This window comes from Bos indicus x Bos taurus, chromosome 14 (genome assembly GCF_003369695.1).
Source record: "Bos indicus x Bos taurus breed Angus x Brahman F1 hybrid chromosome 14, Bos_hybrid_MaternalHap_v2.0, whole genome shotgun sequence".
Classification (NCBI taxonomy): Eukaryota; Metazoa; Chordata; class Mammalia; order Artiodactyla; family Bovidae; genus Bos; species Bos indicus x Bos taurus.
In genome coordinates, this window is record NC_040089.1 from 14,907,580 (window position 1) to 14,916,727 (window position 9,148).

General features: G+C 47.0%; 1 pseudogene; it reads left to right on the forward strand.

The window, feature by feature from the left end:
• The first annotated feature begins 3,167 nt into the window (after positions 1-3,167).
• Positions 3,168-3,994, forward strand: LOC113903938 (annotated as a pseudogene).
• The last annotated feature ends 5,154 nt before the right edge of the window (positions 3,995-9,148 follow it).

Consider the following 9,148-nt stretch of genomic DNA (forward strand, 5'->3'; position numbering starts at 1 on the left):
TATTTATATATGTATTTTTGGCTGTGCTGGGTCTTCATTACTGCACAGACTTCAGTCGTGCAGACAGTGGAGTGTGGAGACGAGTCTCTAGTTGCAGTGCACAGGCTTCTCACTGCGGTGCTTTCTCTTGTTGTGGAGCTCGGGCTCCAGAGCGTGTGGGCTCAACAGCTGTGGCTCACAGACTTAGCTGCTCTGCAGCACGCAGGATCTTCCTAGACCAGAGATGGAACCCTTGTCTCCTGCACTGGCAGGCAGACTTTTTACGACTGAGCCGCCAAGGAAGCCTGCAATTTTTTTAAGTCTTTTGACAAACTTTGTGCTTGATAGACAGCCCTTATTTTTCTCCTGTAATTAGCTGGGAAGCAGTGAGCACGAGGAGGTGCAGAGGGATTGAGTCAGCCATTCTCACGCTGATCCCAGAGCATCATTATTAACATGGTCATCTGCTTGCAGTTTCTCCACAGGAATCGTTTCAATCAGTTGTCTATTTTGTGAGGATTAGTTGAATGGAAATGAGATCTCCTAAGCTGTAAATCCACTTAACAGGGCACAAGACACAGATAGGCAACGCTTCCAGGAGGCACAGAGATTTTCACTTTAGGAAGTCTCCTCTGAATAAGGAGTGTTCCCCTCCGCTTCACCATGGGAGTTTTCAAGGTCAGAGCTCTAAGAGCAGCTAGAAAACATCTGGTCAGCCTCCTCAGGCAAGGAGTTGGAATCACCCAGCGGAAGAGTTACTTGGTGGCTCTGGTAGGCTTCCCTCCTGGCTCAGCAGTCAAGAATCCACCTGCCAATGCAGGAGATGTGGGTTCGATCCCTGGGTCAGGAAGATCCCCTGGAGAAAGGAATGGCAACCCACTCCAGTATTCTTGACTGGGAAATCCCATGGACAGAGGAGCCTGGCAGGTTATAGTCCATGGGGTCACAAAGAGTTGGGCACAACTTAGCAACTAAACAACAAGAACAAAGGGGGAAAAGTAGAGACCATGGAGACTGATGCAGACTCTGATGGCAAAGAACATAGGTTCAAGCCCCAGTCTCTGCCATCTCTTCTCTGTGTACACTGGAGGAAATTGTGCTACTGCTCTGAGCCTATTTCCCCAGCTGTTTACCTACACAGGGCAAAGGTTACCGTCTGTAAATTATATCTTCATAAACTCATCTTTAAAAAGAAAGAAGGAAGGAGGGAGGGAGTAGAGGAGGGAGGAAAGCATCAATTCTAAGGCCTCAAATTCAGCAGAGATTGTCAAAGGAGACTAGAAGCTCTTGGGGGATAACATTTCTGTCTTAATTATCTCTGTGTCCTTGTCATGCTTAGCACATAGTAGATGCTTAAAAGTTATTACTGATTGCAGTGGGTTCAGCAGTGGTCCCAAAAAGATAAGTCCATCTCCAAATCCCTGGGAACCCTGAATATGACTGTATTTGGGCAAAGGGGTTTTGCAGATATAAGTAGAGCATCTTGAATTGAGAACACCCTGGAATATATCCAGGTGGAGTCTAAATCCCATAATGATATGTCCTTGTAAGAGCCAGAAGACACAGAACACAGAGGAGGAGTCCAAGTGAAGATGGAAACCAAGATTGGAGTTACACAGCCACAAGTCAAGGAGGGTCAGAACCACAGAAGTTTAAGAAGAGACAAGGAAGGTTTCTTCCCCAGAGCCTGTGGAGTGACTTTAACTCTGCCAACACTTTGAGCTTGACCTCCTGGTCTAGAATTGTCAGAGAATAAATTTTTATTGCTTTAAGTTATCAAATTTGTGGTCATTTGTTGCCACAGTCCTAGGAAATGAATACACTTGTCCTGTTGGCTTCATGTAATCGTGCAAACTTGATATTTCCTGATCTAGTGATTTCCAGACTTAAGCTCTGCAGAGCCCTCCATGGCCCCTATGATGAAATTTTGTATTTAGAGCAATTTTTAGTGTTCTTTGACTGAGCGATTTCACTTTCACTTTTCACTTTCATGCATTGGAGAAGGAAATGGCAACCCACTCCAGTGTCCTTGCCTGGAGAATCCCAGGGACGGGGGAGCCTGGTGGGCTGCCGTCTATGGGGTCGCACAGAGTTGGACACGACTGACGCAACTTAGCAGCAGCAGCATGATTTAAATATTCTTCAGCTTAAAAAAAAAACCAAAAAACAAAAACTAAATTAGGGAATTCCCTGGTGGTCCAGTGGTTAGGACCCAGCACTTTTACTGCTGTGGGCCTGGGTTCTATCCCTGGTCCAGGAACTAAGATCCTGTAAGCCCCACACTTGGTCAAAAAAAATAATAATAGTAATTAATTTAAAAAATCTAATCAACCAACCCTAAATCTTAACCAATTCTAAAAGCTAACACTGAAGATCAGAGAAATTAAGTAACTTGTCCAACTTGCCCTGCAAACCAGAGGCAGACTCGTGGTCAGCACCACCATCTTCTTCCTAACTTCTGCAGGGCTCTTCCTGTTCCTCAAGGAGCCACCAGTACATCAATGTCCTTGGGGAACCGAGAGGAAGATGTCAGCAACACTCTCATTGCAGTGAATGGCAAGGCAAAGGTGTTCTTGACTATCAGCACCACCGTCCAAGGTTCAACTGTCGGTTCCACTGTGACAAGTGGAAGCAAAGAAAGAAAACGGAAAAAGAGAAAGGAGAATTCAAACGGTGGGAGTTCCTGGCCATCCACAGAACATGTAAGGAAAGCATCCATGTGTCAGCGCCTATGAGGGTTGAACATTCTTCCTCCACAGACTGAGCGGTCAGTTCAGCCTGCGGTCACTTTGGAATCAGACAAAAGTGAATTCCTACTGTAGCTCTGTCACTTGACCTTGAGCCAAGTTAACTTCTCAGAGCCTCATTGTCCTCTGAGGAAGTTACCTGCAGGATGGTTGCAGACTTACATGAGGATTGCAAGAATTAAACGAAACGACACAGCCTAGGGATATAATGCAGATTCTGGAGCCAAGCTAATAGACCCTTGACTGTGTGATAGCAGCTGTGGGTTTTGGACAATTAATTACCTCTCTGTGCCTTGGTTTTCTCATCTATAAAATGGGGACATGCTACCTGCCTCCATAGGTCTTTTGAAGGTTCGAATGAGCTAATAGTTATAAAGTACTTACATTGCCTGGCAGAACAGTGCCATATGAGCATTTGCTAAATTAAAACTTAATATGGCTCTTTTTCGTGGCGCCTCGGAGGCTGTCGGCCACTTCAGAATGAAGCTGAACATCTCTTTCCCGGCCACGGGCTGCCAGAAGCTCATTGAAGTGGACAATGAACGAAAACTTCATACCTTCTACAAGAAGCTTATGGCCACAGAAGTTGCTGCTGATGCTCTGGGTGAAGAATGGAAGGGTTATGTGGTCTGAAACAGTGGCGGGAATGATAAGCAGGGTTTCCCCATGAAGCAGGGTGTCTTGACCCATGGCCGAGTTCGCCTGCTACTGAGTAAGGGGGGCATTCCTGTTACGGACCAAGGAGGACTGGAGAGAGAAAGCACAAATCTGTACAGGGTTGCATTGTGGATGCCAATCTGAGTGTTCTCAATTTGGTCATCGTGAAAAAAGGGGAGAAGGATATTCCTGGACTCACTGATACTACAGTGCCTCGTCGCCTGGGTCCCAAAAGAGCTAGCAGAATCCGCAAACTTTTCAATCTCTCTAAAGAAGACGATGCCGGCCAATGTGTTGTGCGAAAGCCCCTAAATAAAGACGGTAAGAAACCTAGGACTAAAGCACCCAAGATTCAGCGGCTCCTGACTCCATGAGTTCTGCAACACAAACGCCGGCATATTGCGCTGAAGAAACAGCGTACTAAGAAAAATAAAGAAGAGGCTGCAGAATATGCTAAACTTTTGGCCAAGAGAATGAAAGAGGCCAAAGAAAAACGGCAGGAACAGATTGCCAAGAGATGGAGGCTGTCTTCTCTGAGAGCTTCTACTTCTGAGTCCAGTCAAAAATGAGATGTTCTAAGAGTAACAAATAAATAAGATCAGACATCAAAAAAAAAAAACTTAATATGAAAATGTACCTATGGAAGGAGGTGCAGTTTCTCACCTTCTCAAAAAAAGGGACTCCTCAGTGACTTTCAGTTCAGTCAGTTCAGTTGCTCAGTCGTGTCCGACTCTTTGCAACCCCATGAACCGCAGCACGCCAGGCCTCCCTGTCCATCACCAACTGCCGGAGTCTACCCAAACCCATGTCCATTGAGTCGGTGATGCCATCCAACCATCTCATCCTCTGTCATCCCCTCCTCAGTGACTTAGAATTTGGTAAAAAAAAAAAAAAAAAAAAAAAGACACTATTTCAATTGCATAAAATGCATTAATGCCAGTTTTAGCAAGAGGAAAGCTTGTTTTTCTGACAGATGCTCCACTCTGCGAGTCTGGAAGCTTCCTCTCTGCCTGAGTCAGCGTGGACAGAAAGAGAGTTTGATGAGAGTCATAAAAGTCTGAGGGTTCAGTGATTGACTGGCAATGAGAATGTTTTCTTTCCGATGATGAATTCTCACCCACCCATCTTTCCAACACCATGGGCATGAGTGAAGAGTGTACACACATTTGGCCCCTTGCACAGCACAAATGCTAAGTAATTCTCCCCCACTGATGCAATTTGCGTGACTCCAGGCCTGGGATCAGGCATTCCTGGACTGACCACAGGGCTTGCTGACTCGGATCTAATTTCTGTGACACTGGTCTGCAAGCATCTAGCTCATGTCAGCTCATCACTGAACACTCTCAACCTTCCTAATGAAAATAATAATATCAATAAATACCAGGCACATATCCAGCCCTCTGCTGCTAGGCACTGGGAACACAGGGATGGTCTCATAGGGAAATAAGATTAACAAACAGAACATTGCAAGTCCCATTAGGTGGGCTCACGAAAGAGACATTTCAGCTAACCAGGGAGTGTAAAACAATTACAGAGCCCTTGCTCTGTGCTAAGCATGACTCCAAGTATTTCCATGTATTAACTCATTCCACCCTCACAGCCACTCAATAGGGGAGGTAGTTTGGCTTCAATTTACAGCCAGGGAAAATGAAGAACAGAGAGGTTAAATCACTTCCCTAAAGTCACACAGCTAGTAAGGGTAGAATCAATGTGCATCCAGGCAGGGGGGCTCCAGAACCTGTGCTCTTGGCCTCCCAGACAGGGCTGAGCTGTCCCTGATCAGTGGCCCATCGCATTTTACCTTTGGGTTCTCAATTTCCTCCACATTAGAAAAGACAGTGGGATCTGCCTAGGATGTCAACCCTGGACTCTTGCCAGGAAAGAACCCATCTTACCCTCAGGGCCCTGCTGCTCAAGGTTATTGCTGTGGATGACAAATGTCTCCTGTCATTCAGAAAATAAAGGATTTTGCAGCCAGCAGCCACTGTAGCTGCTCTCAACTGGCATACCCAGAGGGGATTCAGGATGGAGAAAAGAAGGATACTGGCCGTAGATGGCTAAGGTGCCTATGAAAGGAATTATTTTAACAAGCCCAGACTCTTGCATCTTCCCCATACAAAGAAAAATGCTAAATTCATTAACTTGAGAGGTCTGGTTTCCTTTAATTAATAGTAATTTTTTGATGTTCCGGTCACCTGGTTCTTATTGCCAAACTCTTATGTGCCCTGGCTCCTCCCTTACCTCTTTGGAGCAGTCCCTCAGAGCGATCTGAGAGGCTGTATATCAGACTTCAGCCTCAGAAAAATCCACCGAATAAAACACAATTCTCCACTTTTAGATTGTGCTTTTTAGTCGACGTTGCTATATACAGGGTGACATTTCAAGGACACAATTTGATAGTGTACACGTTTGATAGAATGTGATAGAATGACTCACAGTCTAACAAGATCAGACTGGTTAAGGCCTTGTACCTGACCTCACATCCTATATTCTCCCCAACTCTGGAGATGGGTGTTCATGTCCCCATTTCACAAATAAGGAACACACACACAGAGGATTAGAGAGGCCCTGTGGCCTATTTAATCACACTACTTGTCAGTCCAGTGGTTAAGAATCTGCCCTCCAATGCAGGGGACGCTGCTGGTTTGACCCCTGGTCAGAGACCTGGGTTCCCACGTGCTGCATGGCAACCAAGCCTGAGCACCACAACAGGAGAAGAAGCCCGGTGCCTCAGTGAAGACCCATGCAGCCTAAATGAACAAGTAAATGCATAATAAGATGAATCACACAGCAAACCAGAGAACTCTAAATCTTGTGCCTTTTTCATTGTGCCACGTCGACCATCTAACCTCTAGAGAAAAAGCCTGGAACCAGACAATTCAGAGCTTCTGTTGTTTAAAGGGCCAAAAATCGAGGGTGAGGAATAATAAATAACCATGATAATAGTGGCAGGTAACATTTACTAAGTGCTCAGCATGCCATGCTGAACAATTACCTCATTTAGTCTTCTTAACATCACCGTGACATAAGTTCTTTCTTATCCTTGTTTTACACATTAGGAAAATGAAGCTCAGGTGATAAATGATTTGCCCAGTTTGGATGTGGTGCAGCAGGAATCAGACCCAGACAAGCCTGAATCCAGAGCCCGTCCCCCCGATTCCTTTTGCCTTTGCCGCCAGCAATGTACCTATCCAGCAGTCCCAGCCATGCGGAGGGACTGGGAGTCCACGGGAACCCCGTAAGTCTCTGAGATTTGGATTCTTGGGTTGCAGATGTAGGACCAATAAAACCTACCTTCCAGGTGGTAGCAAAGAGCTATTGAATCAAGATCCCAGCAGGCCTGGGGGCTGGGCCTTGTCGCTGTATAAACTCCCCAGGAGATTCTGAGAAGCAATCAAAGTTGGGCTCCACCCGCTGGGCCCACGTAGGTCGTAGAGGCCTCTCACACTTTAATGTGATATGGATGCAGCTTCTGGTTCATTGAGCCTGGAGTGGGCCCTGAGATTCTGTATTTCTACCCAGGCCTCCCCTCCCACCTTCCACCCCAAGGCTGGGGGACCACTTTGTCTCCCAAGATTGTAGGTCATGGTGATGAAATGGATTTTATTTTAAGTGCCAGGGAAGTCCCTGCAGACTTTTAAACAGGGGTGTATTGTGATCTGTTCTTCCACATGGGACAGCCACTCTGGCTGCTGTGTAAAGAATAGAGCCCTGGGTAATGCGAGGGTGGTGGGCTGCCATGGAAGCAGGAGGCCCAGTGTCTGCCATGGTCCAGAACATCAAAAGACTCCTCCACTCTCTTCCAAGCAGGAACAGATGAGGAACCAAGCACGGCGCCCACACCTAGCCCAGGAGGCCGACACTGTGTAGGCGTGGATGTTATTGAGCCCGAGAGGGGCAAAGAGTGGGCGCTCCAATGGCCCTTCCTGCTTCTCACCTTGGCTGCCTCTCTGGAGGAAGATGCTTCTTAGGGTGTGGGGTTAAGAGCTTTCTCTCCTCCGCTTCTAAAGGGCCCAGTCCCAGAATGACACGCCCTCTGGGAAGACCCAACAGGCAGGTTGGAGAGTGGGAGGGAGATTTTCGAGAAGGCTGCCTGGATCCAGCCCAGAGTCTGGCACCCTGACCAGTTCAGTTCAGTTCAGTTTAGTCACTCAGCTATGTCTGACTCTTTGTGACCCCATGGACTGCAGCACACCAGGCCTCCTTGTCCATCACCAACTCCCAGAGCTTGCTCAAACTCATGTCCATTGCACTGGTGATGCCATGCAACCATCTCATCCTCTCTTGTCCCCTTCTCCTCCCACCTTCAATCTTTCCCAGCATCAGGGTCTTTTCCACTGAGTTGGTTTTTCGCATCAGGTGATCAAAATATTAGAGTTTCAGCTTCAGCATCAGTCCTTCCAATGAGTATTCAGGACTGATTTCCTTTAGAATTGACTGGTTGGCCCTTCCAAAAGGTCCAAAAGCCCCTGAGGCCCCTTCTTTGGGGTGCTCAGGTGAAAGTTCAAAGCAAAAGGGTTTTGCTTCCAGAGGAGTGGCCGTGAGGGTTTGACAAAAGACTCAGCTTTCCAGGCTCTGCATTTTCCTCTCGGCTGGGTGAGTCACACTGCTCGAAAATGACAAACACAGGCCAATAAGATAAAAAGAATGACACGGGTGACTCAGCGGACACGGACACACATCCGGCAGGTCTCAGAGGCCCCACAAGGGGCAGGGGACTCATCGGAAAAGGGGGGTGATTGCACTAAGGGACCCACTGAAGACATGTTTTTTTCTTGTCCTGGTTACAGACAGAATTTCTGCACTGCTTCTTTCCTGAGTCTGGCAGATCCTGGCCTTATTCACAGGGAAGGGAGGCCATAGTCCAGAATCAAGACAGGATGAATGCATGTGTATGACTGTTCCTTTGACTGTGGCAGAAAAAAGGCAGCACCCTCCCCACAGAGGGCTGGTCTAGGCCTTACTCCTGCCCCCAAAATCCACCACCAAAATGAACTTGGATACTGGGATGTTTATGTGTAAAACAAGAGGATTCTGGGATTTATTTTAAAAATTCTGCTCCCTACTCTAAAATCACTGGGAAGCAATAGATGAAATGAGATTGGCAAAATGTTGACAATCGTTCAACTGAGTGAAGGATGCATGGGTCCATGAAACCATGCTCTCTACTTTGGGATACAGTGGGTCACATCTAGGCTGAAGCAACTTGAGGTTAATATGCCTCTTCCGACTCTCTCTTCCTCAGCAGCAGCTGTCCCACAGGCTGTATATTCCAGATCGTGTTAATACCATGTACAAAACTAAAAAGAACTCACCATCTGCTTTGCCCTTTAGCAGAGCAAGAGATGAACTGTGATTGTATTAAGCCAATCTGATCTTTGCGGCTTCTTTTGTCTACCCTGGTCTAGCCTGACACAGTGTGCAGCCCTCGAGGCCACACTGACTCTTTGCGACTCCAGGGATTGTAGCCTCCTCTGTCCAGAGGATAGGCTTCTCTGTCCATGAGATTTCCCAGGCAAGAATACTGGAGTGGATTGCCATTCTCTTCTCCAGGGGATCTTCCTAGCCCAGGGATCAAACCCAGGTCTTCCACACTGCAGGCAGATTCCTTACCATCTGAGCCACCAGGGAAACCCCATAAGTTCAGTTCAGTTGCTCAGTCATGTCCAACTCTTTGCGACTGCATGGACTGCAGCACACCAGGCTTCCCTGTCCATCACCAACTCCTGAAGCTTGCTCAAACTCATGTCCGTTGAGTCAGTGAT